Raw genomic sequence first — 23,295 nt, 5'->3', positions numbered from 1 at the left:
CTGAGAACCAATAAGTGGTAATGAGCGTGTGTATCCTCAGACAGACAAATGGATGGTATATATGTCAGTAAAGTGATATCTGTGGTTAAAGGTGTAAAGTGTGCCACAGGACTCGCTCACACATATTGTTCATATCTCTTTCAGCCAGATGGCACACCAATGCAACCCACCGTACACAGCAGCAGAGGAAGAGGAGATACAGCAAAGCCTGGTGCAGCACTACACAATGTTGTTTTTCAGAAGCAGCCAGCACCAGCAGGAGTGGACTGAACTGTGGCAGGACCTTGTTCGTCGGGTAAATGACATAGGCATGCATAACCGGACATATGAGCAGGTACGCCATCACTGCAGTGATTTAATTAGACATGTCTGGTGGCATGTGTCTGATATCCAAAGACAACAGCTTGCCACAGGTGGTGGGGTGGCCATTCATCCCCCCTCACCAGAATGGAGGATCTGCTCCTAAGCGTGGTGGCTCCTGGACAACAGCAGCAACTCCCACTGGCATGTGTTGTCATGGAGGCCGGAGCCACCCAGCATGTTCACATGGAGCGAGCAGGTAACATGCCCAATCTGTAGACTACAGTTAACTGTATTGTTAGATTATGTCTATGTGAGATGTGTACTGTGTGTTTAGCAGTTGTGCTGCCTAGTGTTGTGCAATACTGATATTTTGAATATTATATGTACACCTGTGACTGTTGTTCTACTGCAGTTTATCACAGTAGCAATGCCACAGTTGTGGCCACTGACAACCTCTCTCATATTCCCGTAGGTCCCTCTGGTGTGACAGCAGGGCAGACGGTCCATGCTGGTGAGTGTGGTATAACTGCATTGTTGGTAATGAAATGTGCATGTCATAGGTGAGGTGTAGGCCATGTAGACATAACACACCTACGCATAATGCATGCCGTGCATGTTTTCTGTAAGACGTTGCACAGCTCAGTAATGTCAGTAGCTGCCTCAATGACATGCAATACACAGAGCATCAGACACAGTTGTGGCAACACCGTACTGCACATTGGATAGGCATAGTTGCTACAGCTGTACACAACATAACATGTTTATCATACGCAGTACACGACAACATGCTACATATGGTGTTACCACACACCCACTGTAAGGTCACACTTCAGTATCCCACAAGTCATGCACACACACATGATGTACCTCAGGGGTAGAGGCCTATCATGGGGCTGTGCAACACTCTTCACCACATAACACAGTCATGTTAGGCAATGCACCCTATTGGGCACCTCACACACTCATGTACAAAGTGGCTGTGTAATTGTGAACATAGCTGCAGCACTGCAGTGCAGGTACAGCATGTTAGGCGGTGGTCTGTTACACATTAGTAGCTGTGAGTGACACAAGATGCATGATGATGATGGCACATGGTACTACACCCCATCCAGTTACAGTGACCACAGTACTACTCATAGCAGTCATTGCTTTGCACCTCAATGTTGTGTGTGTGCAAACATATGCACCTATACACAATCAGCATAGCATGTTGTGTGTGTGCTTATATATGTCAGTATACACAATATGCACAGCAGTCGCCATCCGAACAAAGTGTCACATATACATCCTGGAATGCTAGTGGGTGTATAGGTCACATGACACACATTGGGTATGTGTGGTGTGTAATGTTGCAGTCATGTAACATGCCGTGTCATGGCTGGCACCAACATATCTGCAATATGTCCCACACTCACCATAACCACTGTACAATGGCCATGTCTTGCACTGGGATTCCTTCACGTCTACATGCACCACTCATCCCATTTGTGTACACAGCATGCATGTCCTACACCTGTGCCCAATATTATCTGCTATGGAGACAGACACTGTAATCAGACATGGGAATCTATGTGTCACACAGATAACACATGCAGCCATGGTATGTATACCTGTGAGTGATGGTGCACAGGGCATTGCAGAGCTGATAATACTTGCACAGCAATGTTGTGTCTATGTACACATTGTGTTCCAGGGTGTAGCCAATCACTGAACAACTATACACATGCATTAAAACCATGTATACTGTCATTAAATAGGGGCATCTACACTTGCACTGCATGGTCTTGTGCAAAACATATTCTGCATGCTGACATGTGTGTGGTGACTGCCTTGTGATACTGTCACCCACCTTCACCCACTATTGAGTATGTGTTGGATTGCTGGTGTGTGTGTGTGTGTGTGTGTGTGTGTGTGTGTGTGTGTGTGTGTGTGTGTGTGTGTGTGTGTGTGTGTGTGTGTGTGTGTGTGTGTGTGTGCTGTAGTGAGGAGTGTATTTGTGTGCATGTGTGCATGTGTGCATGTGTTCATGTGTTCATGTGTGCATGTGTGCATGGGTGCATGTGTGCAAACATCATGTACAGATTGTAAATTGTGTTTCCTGTCTTCCTCTCACAGGTGCTGTGTTTGGGGTGGCTGACAGCAGCAGGGAACCTGAAGTCACTGCCACTAATAGTGGAGATGATGAGACATGTATTTTGGCACAGGAAGGTTTGACAGGGTCTGTCGTTGGTCCACCAATCGACAGTACACAGCGTTCAACCCCATCTATGTGCACACTCATACTGCCGATACATCCCTCATCACCAATGGCCTTAGCCGAGGGACAGCATACAGTTGGCATTAATCAGGAGAGTGTGGTACCCATGACACTTGCATCCCCTCACAGCAGCCATAGCCCGATTCCTGGAACGGTACCACATAGGCAAATGTCCAGGGGTTCTTGGGGGAGCACCACTGGTCATATTGCCCCTGGCAGACATGCCTCCAGAGGTATTACAACCTCCAGTATGTTCTGGGCTGTAATGCAGGCACAGGCGTGTATGGAAAGGTACACCAAACAGGGACTAAGGGCACAGAGGGCCCATTAGAATGCTATCAATGACAGCATCCGTGACCTTGCCGGTGCCATCCGGAATTTCACCGAGGTCATTGATAGACATTGGGGGGAGACAATAGATGCCCTCCACAATGTGCCTTCCATGAGCCAGGACCGTGCGGATGGGTGAAATATCAACGCAGACACATGCCAGCAACAGCAACAGATGGCAGTCGACTTGGACGGCACACAGATCACAGCCGCTCCCGTAGTGGCAGCTACCAGCCCCAGCAATGCTGGGGCTAGCCTGTCTATTGACCGTCCTGGTAGACCACATGCACGTGGCTCTGGCCAGTCCCAGCAGGGACATGGGTCCAGTCATCATACCTCTTCCTCTGATGATAGTACCCAGTCAGGGTTGGTGCCCAATACTGCCCATAGCACCCCTGCCAGGCACAGGTACCATGTCCATGCCCAGAGACAGTGAACTGTACAGCCTAGCAAGTACAGTCTGTGGCTGTCCCACAACCTCCCGTATATGGCAGCCACATGATGGAGCTGTGTGCATGCAGACACACACACAGTAACCAAACAAGTAAGGCTCACTCATACACACACACATTACATCAACATTGGCCCATGCTGTACTGTTGTCCCTCACACACACACACACACACACACACACACACACACACACACACACACACACACAAACACATGTCGATTGGATGGGTCAATGTTGGCCTCTGGCAAACCAACAACACACCCTGTGCATATGATGACAGCTGTGCCACCTCCTGTCATCTGTAACATTGATGCAGGAACAGGCTAACATGGTTCTGATACACAGGGTTACATTATAGCAGTGTAGCAATATTAGCAAGTTGTCAACAGGAAAGTGTAATGATATCCTTGCAGGTATATCTGAGCAGGCATTATGCATCACAGCTCTGATTGTCAATGTAGCATTGTTTACACCACTGTTAGGTCTAAGTATGTATTGTCCACCCATGTGCCACTTGGCTGAAGTGTACAGTGTTGCCAGCATGTGTTAGTGAGTGAACAGTATGTGTGTGGTGTGTGCATTGCAGATTAGCAGGTGTACATCTGTGAACATGGTGGAGTGCACTGTCTGCTTATGCGTGCATAGTGGACACATGGAATGTGTTGCATACCCTGTTGTACACATTGTTAACATCTCATAGTATCTTTCGATGGCCAGTACGCATTCTACTACAGATATGTACTAACATGGGTACACATGTGTGTGTGACATGGGTCGACAGTATGCTGTGGGTGATACTGTTGATACATGTCAATGATTTGCAGTCTGGTAGTATACACAACCTCAACAGCATGAATATAACCAATCATTAGCTGATGTCCTGACAAATGACACATAGTTGTAGGGAACTCAGTAACAGTTGGGTCCTTCCAGTAATATACTATAGCAGTGACCACTGGTATTGACCGCCACCTGTACCACACCTGTTTGGCATATAGCCCTCTTAGGTACATGCAAACACACTGGAAATGCATGCATTGGCCTACACTGCATTCCCTGGATGGGACGCATATCCTACACAAGGGTATCATACAGACAGATACCTGTTGTCCAATACATGCCCCCCCCCCCCACACACACACACACACTCTGTCAGCATTTGCAGGATTCAAACCCCTACCTAGCTAGGTTATGATACTAGAGACATACGCATTAACACGGCGCGCTATATGCTTTACTGGGTGGTTTCTCTTCTCTTGCTATATTTGTAGGATGCTGACATCATCAGATGTTCCAAAGAAGAATGTACCTCTTTTAATTTGCTTTCCCAGTGTCCAGAAAGGGCACTCCTCACACAGGAAAGCACACACATACACACCCCCCAACACACACACACACTGTCAGCAGGATTTAAACCCCTACCTAACTATGTTATGATACTAGAAACATACGCATTAACACGGCGCGCTATATGCTTTACTGGGGTTTCTCTTCCCCTGCTATATATGTAGGATGCTGACATCATCAGACTTTCCTAAGAAGAATGTACCTCTTTTAATTTGTTTTCCCAGTCTCCAAGAAAGGACACTCCTCTCACAGGAAATCACACACATACACCCCCCACACACACACACACGCACACACAGTCAGCGTTTGCAGGATTCAAACCTCTACTGAACTATGTTATGATACTTGAGACATACACATTAACACGGCACGCTATACGCTTTATTGGGCGGTTTCTTTTCTCCTGCTATATTTGTAGGATGCTGACATCATCAGACTGGACATGGTAATGTGTGTACACTTTGTTTTATGCAATCCCAGGAATAAGAAAACTCCAAAATGAAAACTAAAAACTTTTTAAGAACAAAAAGCGAGTAACACTGTAAGCGATGTCAGAAACAAAACAGCATTACAAACAAAAAAAAACAGTTTTATTAGCGCTTTTGCTGGGATCAGTGTCTCACCTTCTTCAGACAACCACACAATCAATTAACACAGTTTATATATACAATTCAAATACATTTAATTAACAATTATACGAACCATAATTAAACTGCTTGTCCTTAAATGAACCTCACATAAAATGAACTAATTCCTCCCCGGGATTCATGAAGCTCGGCGCAAGGCTGGCGTTAGGCTTGCGCCGACCATGCAATACGAAAAAAACACCACACTGCATTTAGAACAAGGCGTTAGTAATGTTGGCTCCAAAGAATGATGTAAGAACAATACACCAAGTGGCGCAACACCATCTGTTTAGAATACACCACCAAAAAACTGCTGCAATACTGGTAACTCCACAAACTGCTTTAATTCCACAAGCAAATAAACGTTAAACGCTGCCAGCGTTTTTCGTTCTGAGTAGTATCAAAACTTCTTCAGACAACAGCTATTCAGTTACACCCAGTTTATATACAAGTTCTTAAACAATTAAAAGCAAATGGTCCAATTAATTAATAGGTCTGCTTTTGTTCAAACTTTTAAAGAAGTATTACACAAACATACTATGTGACAATATGTGTATATAGGTATATATACATCCCATAGTATGACAACTTATTACAAATATATAAAAACTAAAGTATACAACTTATTAGTGTTACCTAGATAAATTTATATATATAGAAAATTTAAAAATATACTTATTTTCATGTTTATTCCTAATATAGGTTACTTTAAAGTACCCGTTAATATAAAAGAAAAAACAAGCCTAAAATAAATTTAAACAAGTAATTATTTTAAAATATTTTAAAATGTTTTTAAAAGATTCTTTACAAATAGTTTTAGTGTCCAATATAGAGGGGTAATTCATTAAGAAACTGATGACCAAGTCAGTTTAACGCATCAAGTTTTTGATTTTTAGAATACATGCTATTGAACAGAATTAATTTATGCCTGGCTCTCTATTAGCTGCCAGTAATTATAAATTAATTCTTTCTTCTCCAACTCTAATTTAAGGTAGTGGTCATTTACAAAATTAAAATTATCCTGTAATGTATTAATTCGATCTATGCCCATAAAGTTAAAAGAGTGGTTGGGATTATTAGCACAATGCCTAGCCAGGGCATTCTCATTTTTGCCCTTATTAATAGCGTACAAGTGTTACATCCTGTCACAACCGTCTGTCTGTCTTTCCCACATAGAATGATGTACATTGTGTACATTGTGCTAGATAGACAATTCCTCTCGAGTTACAATTATATGAACCTTTGACACCATACCTAGTTGTCCTGATTGTAAAATAATCCTTTGTCATTATATGCCTACAATACTTACAGGTACCACATTTTTTAGTCCCCCTTCTGTTGTTCATTTGGGCCAGTTTTGACTCAAGAAGCTTTTTCATGTTAGTGGCCCTTCTAAAAGTTACTACAGGATTAAGGGTTAAATTTGTTGCAACATTTTTGTCCATTAATAGGTAAAACCAAAATTTTCTAACTATTTTAACTATTTCTGTAGCTTCCAAACAGTAAGTAATGGTAAATACTGTTGCAAACTTTTCTTCACTACATGCATTTTTTGCCAAGTTATGATCACCATTCTCTGTTGTTCCGTAACCTAAGTCACTACTAGTCACTGTAAGGTCAGTGTTTATGTCATTTGCCACCATGTTCTCATTTGCAGACAGTATTGGTACATAAAACCCTTTCTCTCTTTTCTCTATCACTTCCTCAAATATGTTATCTAAAAAGGAAACAGGGTACCCTCTCCTCAGAAACATTAGATGTAATAATTTACATTCTTCCTCAAAGTCTTGCTGTAAAGTGACCATTCTTGCTATTCTCACCAGTTGTCCCTTCACCACAGCTTTCTTTTGGTGAAGGGGGTGCATACTGGTGAAATGCAAGAAATTGTTAGAATATGTGGCCTTTCTAAATATTTTAGCTGTATACAATCCATTATTTTTGCTTAACTCAACATCCAGAAAATTAATGGAATTTTCCTGATAGTTTTGTGTAAACCTCAGAAAAGGTGTTGTTGAGTTAAAGAAGTCTACAAGTAGGTCAGCTTCTACACTGTTGCCTTTAAATAAAATAAAGATGTCATCCAAGAATCTTTTGTAAGTAGTAAACTTGTTATTCCAATGACTATTAAACACATGGTTGTTTTCCCAATGTGCTAACACCAGGTTTGCAAAGCTTGATCCAACTGGCGATCCCATTGCCACTCCTATTTTTTGGACAAAAATGTTGCTCTCAAAAGTGACAAAGTTATTTTTTAAAATGATGTCCAGTAACTGTTCAACTAGATTACAGTCATTGTCACTAGCCCCTTTGTTTCTTATAAAATCCACTACCCATTCTACTCCCAAATCATGTGGGATACAGGAATATAGGTCAATAACATCTACTGTTAAAAAATTACTTGCATTATCATATGGGGTGGATTGTATATTCTTTAAGAAGGACCATGAGTCCTTCAAAATCTGGTTTTCCATAGTGACAAATTTCTTTAAAATGTTGTCCACTAATTTTGCACAAGGGTATGTGACTGACTGACGTGCATCCACTAATGCCCTGAACGGTGGATTTGAAAGATTTTTATGTAGTTTTGGAATCCCAAAAATCTTTGGGATTCGTGGGGCCAACATGGTCAAGTATGAATGTTGTTCCAGGGTTATAAAACCATCTGAAAATAAGTCACTAAGAAACATATTAATCCTACGGTGAGCTGCATTTAGTTCGTTTCTACTCACCGGTGCATAAGTACTTTTAGCCAAAAGAGCCATCATAATGTTAGAATAATCCTCATTGTACATAACTACCAGTCCCCCACCTTTATCTGGTTTCATAAACCTCAAAGGTAAACTTCTAAGCAGGGTTAGTAGGGTTTTTTCTTCATCAGAAATGTTAGACTTAAATTTAAATTTAGATGAACATTTCAAGGTGTCTCTAATTTCATTTTCACAAAGATGTTCAAACATTCCTATGGTAGGGTTTTGTGGGGGGTTAAAGGAACTTGCTATTCTTAATTCACTAGTATTACATGATGAATTACCAAACAGAGCCTGCAAATTCAGTTTGCGAATAAATAATTTTAGATCAATCAATACTTCTGCTGTATCACATTTTTTAGATGGCACAAATGTTAAACCCTTAGCAAACAATTCCACAAGAACATGGTCAATGACACATTCTGTAAAGTTATAAATAAGGAAGTCCCCTTCATTGTTATAAAGCGTTTCAAATAGTCTTAATTGGGATACTTGTTGTTGCTGCGGGTGTTGTATCTCCGTTTGCCCCCCTGGGCTGAATTCACATTCCAGTTGCCCCCCCCTGAAGTTTTTTTGAAACCCCGTGTTCTGCTTTTGGTTCTGATCAGGGCGAAAGGATTGGTGAGAATTACCACTAGTTGTTGCCTCTCCAAAAATGTCATCGTCGTTAATGGAACATTCCACATCCATATCCACTATTGGACCTTTGTTTGAATCCATTACTGGATTCCTTGTCGATTGATTCCTTCTTTGTTCCCTTTGGACATTTTGGGATAAGGGCTCTTTGTGGTTACGTGAAGAATGTTGCGCTACTGGCGGTTTAGGGAAGGCTGTCCCTTCTCTATAGGCTTTCAAGTCTCTTTGTAACTTTTTAATTTTATTCTCTTTCAGTTTAACCATTTGTTGAGCTATGCTTGTAAAAGTTCTATCCACTTCAAATTGATATCTATTGAAGTCCAGGTCTGATTTTATATCTTGCTCTAACACTGTCACTTCCTTTGTTATCAAAGAAAGAGAGACCTTGTAATGTTTCACCATACATTGCAATATTTCAAGCCCTTGTTTATTGTAAATCTCGACCAGTTCATTAAAGAACTCAGACCCATACTCTAACCCTGTTGGGTATGAGTAATGTCTTAGTCCCTTCGGGACTATCTTTTCCTTCAAGCATTTGTCAAAGTAATTTAGTTCTAGTTGAAGTTTTTTAATCTTGAACAATTTATTATCAAATAGCTTTAATTTATCAGTTATTGAATTCTCCCTCTCATTAAAATTTGTATTAACAGTACCTTGTTGTAGGCAGTCCAACTCCAATTCTGAGGTTAACCATGTGCTTATATTGTATTTTAAGCCATGGTTAGTGGTGTAATTACCTCCATTTCCAGGCTTATCGGCTAGTTCATTCACCTCGTCTCTCTGTGAACATACTGCAATTCCGTTTTGATTAATCTGTGTTCCCGGCCCATGTAAACCGGAACTAGCTGCTGTAAAACCAAGGACGCCGCTGGAGCTAGTAACCCCATCCACTTTCTCCGATAAGCGGTCCAACCTTGTGTTGATTAACTGCAAAAGCTGTGTCAAGTTACCCTGAGAGGCATCGTTCTCATCTGTGTTGTTGTCCATTCTCTAACACCAACAACCAACGTAAAAAACCAGGAAATACGAAAAAAACACCACACTGCACTTAGAACAAGGCGTTAGTAATGTTGGCTCCAAAGAATGATGTAAGAACAATACACCAAGTGGCGCAACACCATCTGTTTAGAATACACCACCAAAAAACTGCTGCAATACTGGTAACTCCACAAACTGCTTTAATTCCACAAGCAAATAAACGTTAAACGCAATGTGTTGGATTGCTGGTGTGTGTGTGTGTGTGTGTGTGTGTGTGTGTGTGTGTGTGTGTGTGTGTGTGTGTGTGTGTGTGTGTGTGTGTGTGCTGTAGTGAGGAGTGTATTTGTGTGCATGTGTGCATGTGTGCATGTGTTCATGTGTTCATGTGTTCATGTGTGCATGTGTGCATGGGTGCATGTGTGCAAACATCATGTACAGATTGTAAATTGTGTTTCCTGTCTTCCTCTCACAGGTGCTGTGTTTGGGGTGGCTGACAGCAGCAGGGAACCTGAAGTCACTGCCACTAATAGTGGAGATGATGAGACATGTATTTTGGCACAGGAAGGTTTGACAGGGTCTGTCGTTGGTCCACCAATCGACAGTACACAGCGTTCAACCCCATCTATGTGCACACTCATACTGCCGATACATCCCTCATCACCAATGGCCTTAACCGAGGGACAGCATACAGTTGGCATTAATCAGGAGAGTGTGGTACCCATGACACTTGCATCCCCTCACAGCAGCCATAGCCCGATTCCTGGAATGGTACCACATAGGCAAATGTCCAGGGGTTCTTGGGGGAGCACCACTGGTAATATTGCCCCTGGCAGACATGCCTCCAGAGGTATTACAACCTCCAGTATGTTCTGGGCTGTAATGCAGGCACAGGCATGTATGGAAAGGTACACCAGACAGGGACTAAGGGCACAGAGGGCCCATTAGAATGCTATCAATGACAGCATCCGTGACCTTGCCGGTGCCATCCGGAATTTCACCGAGGTCATTGATAGACATTGGGGGGAGACAATAGATGCCCTCCACAATGTGCCTTCCATGAGCCAGGACCGTGCGGATGGGTGAGACATCAACGCAGACACATGCCAGCAACAGCAACAGATGGCAGTCGACTTGGACGGCACACAGATCACAGCCGCTCCCGTAGTGGCAGTACCAGCCCCAGCAATGCTGGGGCTGGCCTGTCTATTGACCGTCCTGGTAGACCACATGCACGTGGCTCTGGCCAGTCCCAGCAGGGACATGGGTCCAGTCATCATACCTCTTCCTCTGATGATAGTACCCAGTCAGGGTTGGTGCCCAATACTGCCCATAGCACCCCTACCAGGCACAGGTACCGTGTTCGTGCCCAGAGACAGTGAATTGTACAGCCTAGCAAGTACAGTCTGTGGCTGTCCCACAACCTCCCGTATATGGCAGCCACATGATGGAGCTGTGTGCATGCAGACACACACATAGTAACCAAACAAGTAAGGCTCACTCATACACACACACATTACATCAACATTGGCCCATGCTGTACTGTTGTCCCTCACACACACACACACACACACACACACACACACACACACACACACACACACACACAAACACATGTCGATTGGATGGGTCAATGTTGGCCTCTGGCAAACCAACAACACACCCTGTGCATATGATGACAGCTGTGCCACCTCCTGTCATCTGTAACATTGATGCAGGAACAGGCTAACATGGTTCTGATGCACAGGGTTACATTATAGCAGTGTAGCAATATTAGCAAGTTGTCAACAGGAAAGTGTAATGATATCCTTGCAGGTATATCTGAGCAGGCATTATGCATCACAGCTCTGATTGTCAATGTAGCATTGTTTACACCAGTGTTAGGTCTAAGTATGTATTGTCCACCCATGTGCCACTTGGCTGAAGTGTACAGTGTTGCCAGCATGTGTTAGTGAGTGAACATGTGAGTATGTGTGTGGTGTGTGCATTGCAGATTAGCAGGTGTACATCTGTGAACATGGTGGGTACGCACTGTCTGCTTGTACGTGCATAGTGGACACATGGAATGTGTTGCATACCCTGTTGTACACATTGTTAACATCTCATAGTATCTTTCGATGGCCAGTATGCATTCTACTACAGATATGTACTAACATGGGTACACATGTGTGTGTGACATGGGTCGACAGTATGCTGTGGGTGATACTGTTGATACATGTCAATGATTTGCAGTCTGGTAGTATACACAACCTCAACAGCATGAATATAACCAATCATTAGCTGATGTCCTGACAAATGACACATAGTTGTAGGGAACTCAGTAACAGTTGGGTCCTTCCAGTAATATACTATAGCAGTGACCACTGGTATTGACCGCCACCTGTACCACACCTGTTTGGCATATAGCCCTCTTAGGTACATGCAAACACACTGGAAATGCATGCATTGGCCTACACTGCATTCCCTGGATGGGACGCATATCCTACACAAGGGTATCATACAGACAGATACCTGTTGTCCAATACATGCCCCCCCCCACACACACACACACACACTGTCAGCGTTTGCAGGATTCAAACCCCTACCTAGCTAGGTTATGATACTAGAGACATACGCATTAACATGGCGCGCTATATGCTTTACTGGGTGGTTTCTCTTCTCTTGCTATATTTTTAGGATGCTGACATCATCAGATGTTCCAAAGAAGAATGTACCTCTTTTAATTTGCTTTCCCAGTGTCCAGAAAGGGCACTCCTCACACAGGAAAGCACACACATACACCCCCCCCAACACACACACACACTGTCAGCAGGATTTAAACCCCTACCTAACTATGTTATGATACTAGAAACATACGCATTAACATGGCGCGCTATATGCTTTACTGGGCGGTTTCTCTTCCCCTGCTATATATGTAGGATGCTGACATCATCAGACTTTCCTAAGAAGAATGTACCTCTTTTAATTTGTTTTCCCAGTCTCCAAGAAAGGACACTCCTCTCACAGGAAATCACACACATACACCCCCCCCCCCCCACACACGCACACGCACACACAGTCAGCGTTTGCAGGATTCAAACCTCTACTGAACTATGTTATGATACTTGAGACATACACATTAACACGGCACGCTATACGCTTTATTGGGCGGTTTCTTTTCTCCTGCTATATTTGTAGGATGCTGACATCATCAGACTGGACATGGTAATGTGTGTACACTTTGTTTTATGCAATCCCAGGAATAAGAAAACTCCAAAATGAAAACTAAAAACTTTTTAAGAACAAAAGCGAGTAACACTGTAAGCGATGTCAGAAACAAAACAGCATTACAAACAAAAAAAAACAGTTTTATTATCGCTTTTGCTGGGATCAGTGTCTCACCTTCTTCAGACAACCACACAATCAATTAACACAGTTTATATATACAATTCAAATACATTTAATTAACAATTATACGAACCATAATTAAACTGCTTGTCCTTAAATGAACCTCACATAAAATGAACTAATTCCTCCCCGGGATTCATGAAGCTCGGCGCAAGGCTGGCGTTAGGCTTGCGCCGACCATGCGGCATGAAGATGGTGCAGTAGTGCCAAATACATATTAATGAAGGCACGCTGCCGCCACAGCCACGTGCATAGGAAAGGAGCGTGAGTGCATAGGGCGTGTCGAAGTGCTGCACGGAGGTGTGGAAATGTCAGCTGTCTACGTGCAACCTGAAATGCTTGCATATAACAATTTGCAAGCAATAGTAATCACATCTGTCAGTGTCCGTGGATACTGAAACGTATGCAAAGCATGCAAGACAGTTCCTGCGAACACAAAATGAAGAAGCAAACACAAATGCACAGTAGGGAATAACGGGTCCCTATCCCGTGAACAAATGACATTGAAAACTGTCTGCCCGTGGTCAATGCAATGTAGATAGTTATACCAAATGGAAGTGAAACGCATCATATGTTAGCGCACTGCCAATAGTGCGTCCAGCCCAATGGTCAGGGTCACCAGCTGACCCATATTGTGAGGAGGGTAGACAGCTGGGCAGATGTGTCCATAACAAAAAACACGATAAATGTACATATCTAGTGACTGTATGACTGAATTATATCCCACAACGCATGTAATAGTCACATACAATAGGTATGTCCGTATTTCACATACCAAAGGTGACAGGAAATAGAATAAGGATGTAAACAAAACAGAAGGAGCATATAAACTGCTACAACAATAAGGCAACAGGTAGGCTGAAAGGAACAGTATTATCCATACCATTGACTGTGGGTACGTGCTGTCCAGTACATTCGGATATGTGTCCGGAATATATCCCATCCTGGACATAGGAAAAGGTGGAATCCTACCAATGATTAGAACAGTCAGCCAAAATCCGCACATCAGCGGTCCAAGCCGAACTTGTCAGGATGTGTCACAGTTGAACGGGTATTACCTGGGTATACCAACCATGTCATGAAAGTTAAGTATAGGTGTGTACCTATGTGCATGAGGTATAGCATGTGGAAAGCCAAACATGGCAGGGTAGTCCACACAACCAAACAGGTACTAGACATATGTAGGGTATGCAATGTGTTACCTTGACCGTGTCATGGGCCATCAACCAAAGCAGTGATGGATGGAGTGTCAGGAATATGTGTGTGGGGGGATGGGTAATAGTATAATCCTCCAAGGCGACACTGTGTCGTATGCAGAATAGGTGAACTGGAGGTGTATGAGGGAGCAGCGGGTGAAGCAGAAAGAAACAAAAAAAACATATATACACATCTGCAATACAACCAGACAGGCCATACTGTAAAACACAATCCCACAAACATATGAATATTAAAATGTGCGATACAAATGTATAGACATGTCACCGGCACATACCCACAGATTGGTCCTGATGGAACTGGCCATATCAAATGCAACACACCTGGATGCATAATGGACTACCCAGCATCCCCTCCACAGCACACAACCCACTCCCATACCTGAACGTCCACCAAATCCAGCCATACTTGGCCTACTGGTTTGGTGCAGCCACATCTACACATAGTGACCACTACACATATGTAGTAGGTAGTGTCACCCTAGGCAGTTTCAGGATTGCAAACTATGTATCCCTTGCATGTAAAACCCCCAGCACATTTTCGTAATGCCAGAAGAATGGTCGGTATTGGTCTTGTTAAATTTTTGGATATCCCTCATGGGATAAGTAACCTGTGTAAACATTAGAATGGGTATGAAGACACGATGTCCAGTCCTGTAGACATCTGGACACAGGTTGGAATGTGCAGTAGTGGTACACGAGACTGTCCAGCCCTAGATGGTCATGCAGAACCTACTACCCAGGATCAAACACCTGCCCGTGACGCACGTGTCCCAACACGAATAAGCGAGAGAATATATTGCACACATTCGCATAGTGGCACATGTTATAAGGGTGATGAAGGCACTGATGTAAACAGGATACCCCCTGATCCACTGTGTGAGGGACAATTAATGTGTGTGTAGGTGTGACCTGACCAACAATGATACAATGCCAAATGTCCTGTGATTGTAGGAAATAACTATGTACCATACTGCATATAACAGTTGCCTAAAGCAGTCACGTCAGGATAGAATAAACATAATTCGTAGAAGAAACAGGCAAACAACAAAAGTGCCAAAAGTATAAGGCTCACAGCTAGGAAACAAATGAGTGTTCTAAACCTGCACTGACCGTGGCTATCTGTTGGCCCAAACAATCTGGTGTCCGCAGTAGGGTTACCATCTGTCCCGCTTTGCGAGGGACAGTCCCTTTTTGGACAGTTGTGTCCTAACAAAATACATTACAAATGGCAAATGTCCTGGGATTGTAGGACATAATTATGTCCCATATGTTATGTAATAGTTGCAGAAAATAATTATTTCAGTATCTAAAATACCTAAATGTTACAAGAAACAGAATAAGCAACTAAACCACTACAAAAATAGGCTTTTATGTAGGCAAATAAGTAAAGTTCTATCCTTTGTACTGACCGTGGGTATGTGTCGGCTTGTAAAATCTGATGTGTTTTTTCAAAAATGTCCCACATTGGCAACCCTAGTCCCCAGAATACATCCCAACCTGTACGTATGACAATGTCAATGCTACCAATGGTCAGAGCATTCGCACAATAACTGGCCAGCCTCTTAACCACTCACAAAGCCAGTGACCTTTGGGGGAAAGGTGTTGAATGAGAATGACTACTTATAACAATGAGTAGTAGTATTACGAATCTGTCAACACTTTCCAAGTTAATAGTACTAATATGGTAGAAGTGTTCGTGATTGTCCCTGAGTTGTCATAGCCTTGTCACTGTCACTGTAGAAATGAGTCCCCGAGTATCACAGAGCTCCGTACACATAAGTACACCAACCGTCACATCTGTTGACAGGACTATTGCATACCTGTAGTGAATTTATAACTGATGTCCAGAATAATATTCATTGTATCTATAAATGAAGAAATAGTCAAATGGGAAGGGAAACACATGGAAATCAACCCCAGCCTGCATTATGTAGTGGAACCACTCCCCACCTTAAATTATGTAGCGTTGATCCAATAATGTGGGCTGAGGTGCCCAAACACCTGCGTCTGTAAACACAGATAGAATGTTAAAATCTGGACTAACTCTGTCCATGTGCTACATCTGATCTTTGAACAGCACCAGGGCAGTTCTACTCACCAGTCGGCTGAGCCTAAACCCAGACCAGCACATGAACACCCTGACAATCAAACACGCCTATGTGCAAGGACTATAAGCGTAGGAGTTCTGAATATCCTTGGAGTGAGTAGACATGCAGCATGGGTCCAGAGAAGTAGGAAACAGGGAATGCCCTAATTGTAGTACTGCGGTTTTCCCAGCAGGAGAATGGATGTCTGCTGTGTAAGGGAAGCGGTGAGGCGTATGTCAGAATAGCTATGAACCATGGGTATACATATAAATGAGCCAGAACAACAATAGTGCAGTGGTTACAGCATCCACCCAACGTAAAGGCATTCCCGGTTCAAGTACGACTATAGCACATTTTAATTGTGTAATGAATACCTCTGTGCTGTAAAGCCAACATTTATACATGTAAAGGTGACCGCGTTCGCATAGGTCCGTTAACCGGACTCCATCAAAGTGGTACTTTCATAAGGAATAAGGCACATGTAATCCCAAAGAAGTGCCTGTAAACATATGTAACTCAGAATAAGTAGATGCAAGTGCGCCTGCGCGTGTGTACGCAGCTATTAGCATAGCAAAGGTATGTTGTCTTGTACAGCTGTAACTTTTATATATATATATATATATATATATATATATATATATATATATATATATATATAGATAGATGTGTGTATAGATAAATATCGACAGACATAGAAATATGCAAATATATATCTACATATTTATCTATATATACACATGTGTGTATATATATATATACAGATATATATATATATATATATATATATATATACAGATATATATATATATACAGATATATATATATATATATATACATACATATATATATATATATATATATATATATATATATATATATAAGGAATGCCGAAAGATGAAAGCAAACATAAGGGTTGTGAAGGGAATCCAGAGCAAGTAAGGAATTATAAAGTGCTTGTCACTGTCACTGTAGAAATGAGTCCCCGAGTATCACAGAGGTCCATACACATAAGTACACCAAGCTGTCACATAAAGCTGCACAAGTGTGAGTAGAGCACCGCTCTTCACACCAGAGGCAGGGTTATACCAGTGGCCATAACATTGTTGAAGTGCTACGACAACATTGTAAACAGACGGAATGTAGTACATGTTGCGACCACCTACACTTGTAACCTGTAAATTGTTCGTAATCCATAACACCAGGAAAGGCACGTATGTGCAAATATGAATGGATGGTGAGCCTGTGAATACATGAGGCGGTAAAAAATGCATGTAGGTTCCCAACGCTCATGAGAGGGCAATGTGTAGAGGTGTGTCATGGCTGCGATATCAGGTGTATAATGGCTGTTATGCATGGAAACTCAACACGGGTGTGCAGGAGAAACTATGGATTTGCGATTATGGACACAGGAGTGCTAGGGTATGTTGCGCTGGGTGCAATGGAGCATCCTGTGGAGGTCAGCTAGTACATAGGTGTGATTCCCAGATAGAGCATCGTTTGCGTGGAGACATGCGTGAATGGGCATATCGTTGTCGGACGTTGTGTGTAGGGGCTGGCAGCCCGGCACGTAAAACCTATCCGTCACCCATGAGCAGAATGGAATTCTGCTGTGACAACCCCAAACCGGGAAAAGCAGAAAGACACAACTACATGAAGACAACAATACATTGACGTCCAGTCAGAGTAACACAAACACACATCCTATCAACAGTAATAATATGAATGTGCACAGAAAAAAACACAGTAGCAGGAATAATAGGCTGCGCATATGAGTAATAGGTCAAATTACACTGTATCACATCCCAGTTAGCAGCATCACCCCAGACATGAAAAACGTGTGACATCTGTATGCTGTATAACGTACAATATACTGATCACAAGTTCACCGGAGTGAAGTGTCGGTGTCATAATGACTAAGGCAATAGTATGCTGTTGAAGCAGAGATAAAACCCAATACGCATGTGCAAGTGTCCATGTCCGGGAAATGTATAGGTTAACGGACACACAGATGTATAAATAGATAAGCATTATATATACATATATCTATATTAATTTACATACACATATATATTCATACGGATATATATATATACACACACAAGGATATACTACGGATATATATAGATATATATATACACAAACAACAGGTAGTGATATATACACATACACACAAAACAAAATATATATGTCAGTGTAGATATACACATGTACATAAATAGGTTACTTCACAGCAATTAGGGGTAACATATTTACAGCATGGGCATATGTGACTGGGAGGTCCAATAAATAAATGTTGTACCCCCCACATCGCCCAGCTAGGCCGGACAGACATACAGACAGGCAATACAGATCAATACACTGCTGCTATCCAAAACACCGGTAGGAAAGTACCAGTGGGAGAGTTCTGCAAGGTCTACACTTTAAACATGGATAACGGTGTCCCTTGCGGGACCCAAAAATTCAAGTGCGGTGAATCTGCTGACATTAATATGAGCAGGATGTAGGTGTACATGGAACAGTAGGTTGTGCAAGTGTGATAATACATGGGTTGGCAAAGCGTATGACATGTGTCCCAGGACGGGAGAGTTGGCAATGTATAGGGTGTGCTCATACCCCAGCTCTCGCAGTAAGTATTTGTCATGACTGCTGTAGAGGGGTGCCAGGCAGGTGGACCAATGGTATGTAATAATGGGTGTAAGTGTGCAGGTGCTGGTTGGCAGAGATGTAGTAGGCCCGCCCAGTGGAAGTCATTAATATTCCTATGTGGGCATAGCATACGCCTACACCTCCCAAACCTGAAGAGCACATCTATAGTCTGTAAACCATCAGGGAATACATAGAGACCAAATCAGTGCCGTGTACCCAATTAGCATGGACGTCCATAGTTATGTATCAGAATGTAACAAAGTCCAACTAAACACTTCCAGAACTAGTGATATTAGGTGAACAGGTGGCAGAATACAGGTAATGACAGATGACAAAATGTATGAGTCATAAACAGCATGTACCTCAACAAACGTGAATGAATACATATGCTGTGTGACTGTGAATGTGTCTGGTTAATAGAACCAATCATCTAAATGTGTCCCACAGGGTGTTATGCATTGTTCCTGATACAGTGTTCATTCACACCTATTGGTATGTGAGTTCTGCTACTGACGGAAAGTGCATAATTTGCTGACCACCTTAGGTAGATGATAGCATAATAGAAGAGGTTCAACACCCGTACGCCTGCGAGCAACACACCCATCTGGGCAGTTGTGTCCTGCAAAATGACAGTTTTGGCACATGGCCTGTGAGTTCGGGAATGGAGGCTATATAGTGTGTGTAGTGGTGTCAGACATCAATTTGTTGTATCAGTAACAGCTACATGTAATAGGAAACAGTATTATCAATTATAATGCTACATGAATAACCTTAGCATTATGCAAACCGTGGAAGTCGTCCGTTTACTACTGGCTGTGGGTATGTGTTGCCTTGACACATGCGATAGCTCTACATATAGGGTCTATAGGGCCGCCACCATTCTGAATAGCCAAAGTGGAACCTGCTTTGTAGAAATGTCAGACATACCAGGGCAGAACACACCTACAGCCATGCATAGTACAGAAATATACATATCGGAACAAATCAAAGCGTAGTCTAGCAGCAGTAAAGTTGCTTATGCTACTACATATGACATATCGACGTGTCAGGTATACAAGACCTGTAACAAGCAACCAGTACAGACATGTACAGCATGAGAATGTCCTAATCAGGACAGTTGCAATGGCTAGAGTATTGTCCATACCACTCAACTGTTCCTGAATGTCAGGTGCGTCCCTGAGTTTGACTGAAAGTTTAACTCTGTCCCATAATCCCTCCTAAAATTAGTGGCTGTTGAAGGAAAGGTGATGAATTACACTTACTGACTAATGACAATAAGTAAGAATTATAAACAACTGTTACTTCAGAATATGTGCATTAAGTCATATGCTCTGATTCTGTCAATGTTTCAAGTTAATAGCACTACTTTTGTATTTTTTCTTGACCTGTCCCTGATTCTGTAGAAATGTGTCCCCGATTGGTGGAGAGTTCTGGTATTGCCACATGAAATATGCGTAATGAGGGACTGTCCCATGCAAAGTGGGAAAGATGTCACTCCTACAGTCTCCCGTCATGCAATCTGAAAGGTGGACAACATGCAGTAGGTATGCGGTAGCATGACTTGGCAGACAGCTGCGTTAACAAACTCAAGTCACATGTCAGCATTGCAGAGTATCGGTTCCCATGTATCAGGCAGATGGGAGCAGATTGTATGAGGAACACGCATATAATATGATTACATCACTGGACAGGCCGCCGAGTCCATACAGTCGAATGCCTGCCGTCGCAAAATAGTTACACATACCCGATACTGTAGTCATGTAGTCCGATATAATACGCATCACAAGGGATCGCACACACCCAGCGTGAGTGACAAATGTAATCAAAAATGTCGTTGAGCGAGCAGCTGTAAGCGTGTTTGTCTACCAGTATGCCAGTAGTGCACTGTCAAAGAAAGGTGGAGTCTAAACATGTATAAGGTGCTGTGACCAGAGGTCAGCAGTGCTTAACACTGTGCAAACCCACGCACAACTGCTCCCACCTGCTGGAATGTGCCTTACCCAGTCTGTATCCAAAGGCGTCGCCCTGTCCACAAACAAAGAACTGCCCTATACACATGTTGGTAGCAGTACCCTGCGCACATAGCTCGTGTGAATTAACAATAGACCATGGCATATGTACAGACAATAGACCACACACACACCATACAGCGCAGACATCCAACAGTATAGCAATGTACTGGCAGATATGTCCGGACCACTGGTGTATGCATGCCTGGCCGTCCTGTGTTTCAGTGTGTGAGCATGCCCAGTATGACTGTTACGCATGTTGTCGACCGACATTACCGTCATACCGTCATGTGTGTGAGCATGCCAAGTATGATCAACTGTATTGCATGTGTCACATGTCCAGATAGTTAGTACTGTGTTGCTGACCCCTCCGTTCTACACAGACAGGTGTCATGCTGTGTCTGCAGGGTAGCTAATGGTCATGTGGCATTGACAGTTGCTACATGTCTGCATAGCATGGGGGGACATCCAACCACAACCACAGTCCTACACAGCACCATGGGTGGTGCACATGACTCTCACATGTGTAGGTTTGACGGGGGGCACAGCCAACCATTGTACACATCTGCCGCTACTGTACTGGTATGCTGGGTACTCCATATCAGTGTGTGGACCTACCTAAATTGCTGGTTGGAGGGATACCAGGGTACATTGGTTCCCAGCTTTAATTACCAGCACAGTGGTGTTGGACGTCCTAGCTTACACAACCTACATCAAAATGCCTGGCCTGCTGTAGTCTGTGTGTGTCTTAGGGGGTTGGGGTCATTCATAGGGCATATCCATAGGCCATCGTATATCATTTGTCTGCATTGGTCCACATCTGTCCAGCTGCATGGAATGTGTGTGGGCTGTACGGACACACATGATGGTCAGCCCATAATCTGGAGTGGGTTAGGACACCCTCTGTACTACAGGCTACCATTGTGACCCCCGTATGTGCTACAGAGGTCATGGTGCCACTATGGATGTGTACTGTCTGCTGCCCTAACATTTGGCTACCACAGTCACTTGTATGCCCACATACATACCATAGCAATGGGTAACTACACATTCTAATACAACTGCCACTTGTTAGGTCAATAGACATACACTGGGTGTGTTCCGGACTTGAGGATGGTGCTGTAGTGCTGCCTATGTCGGATGCACAGTGCGCCTCCTATACATGGCCGAGCACAGGTAGTGTCATGTTTGGCATCCATTGTACTGTGTGTGGGTCAGAGAGGGGAAATCCGTGGGTACCTACTGTGTCAGTGCATATGCCTTGTGTTGCCTCTTTGCCAAGGGCAGGTCATACTGTGCACGGGCTTTCGCCGACTGTGCCCTGCTCAGGTAGTTCCTTCACCAAGTCACACTGTGCCTGTACAGGCCTTGACAGTGGTGTTGGGCTATGTGGCCCTGCTCCATGCTGTTTCTGCTGCAACTGTTACTGCAGGATAAGATTCTCTAGCATAGCAAATACCATAACAACTTGTATGCATGTAGCTTGTGAATACTGCAGAGCTCCAACGGATGTGTCCGGATACCAGAACTGTGAACTGAGCATCCCAAACACATGCACAAGTATATGTCTTGCCTGTGCATCCGCCTCAGTATGGTGTGAGTGTTCAGGTGTGTGTGCATTGCTGATGGGTGTCATCAGCCATGACACCAGTGTTTACTCAGCATCCCCCACTAGGAGACTGTAGGGGATGTCCATATTGGCATTGGTGTGCTACAGCTCTGTCAGAAGCCATATATCGGACTCATCATAGCTTCCAGGGCAGACAGCACACACATTCAATCTCATGCCCTTGCCATCACATATGGCCTAGCTGTTGGAGGTATGCCCCTGCAGTGACTGTAGGCCCTACCCACGCTCACCAGGTGGTGCTACAATGTGTATGTGTTTGCAGGCTATAGCACCCAGTACCCCAGGGTAGTCATCCATGTGGTTGAACAGATGCATGTTGCTGGTCTACTAATCACGTGTTGAGGACATGTATGCGTGCTCACTAGCATGTGTTGTGTTGACATGGCGTCTGTGAACTGGTGCAGTACTCTGGATGCAGATGCCTGTGAGATACCCATGATATCCCCAGTTGTGCTGTGTGAGGTACCTGTGGCTAGTACACCTAGGCCAACACATACCATAGTATCCACTGTGATGTGTTTCCCTCGGCCTGTTTGATGTGTCAGGTGTGTCAGGCACAGGTCAACAAGCTGCTGTAGGAGGTCTCTGTCCACCTCATAGTGCTCCCCATCCCAGCCCATGTAGCACCTGGTAAGTCACCCTGG

Source organism: Protopterus annectens, chromosome 12.part0 (genome assembly GCF_019279795.1).
Source record: "Protopterus annectens isolate FY-2018-M chromosome 12.part0, PAN1.0, whole genome shotgun sequence".
In the NCBI taxonomy this organism is placed as follows: Eukaryota; Metazoa; Chordata; order Ceratodontiformes; family Protopteridae; genus Protopterus; species Protopterus annectens.
The sequence above is the reverse complement of the archived record's forward strand: the minus strand, read 5'-3'. Positions refer to the sequence as shown.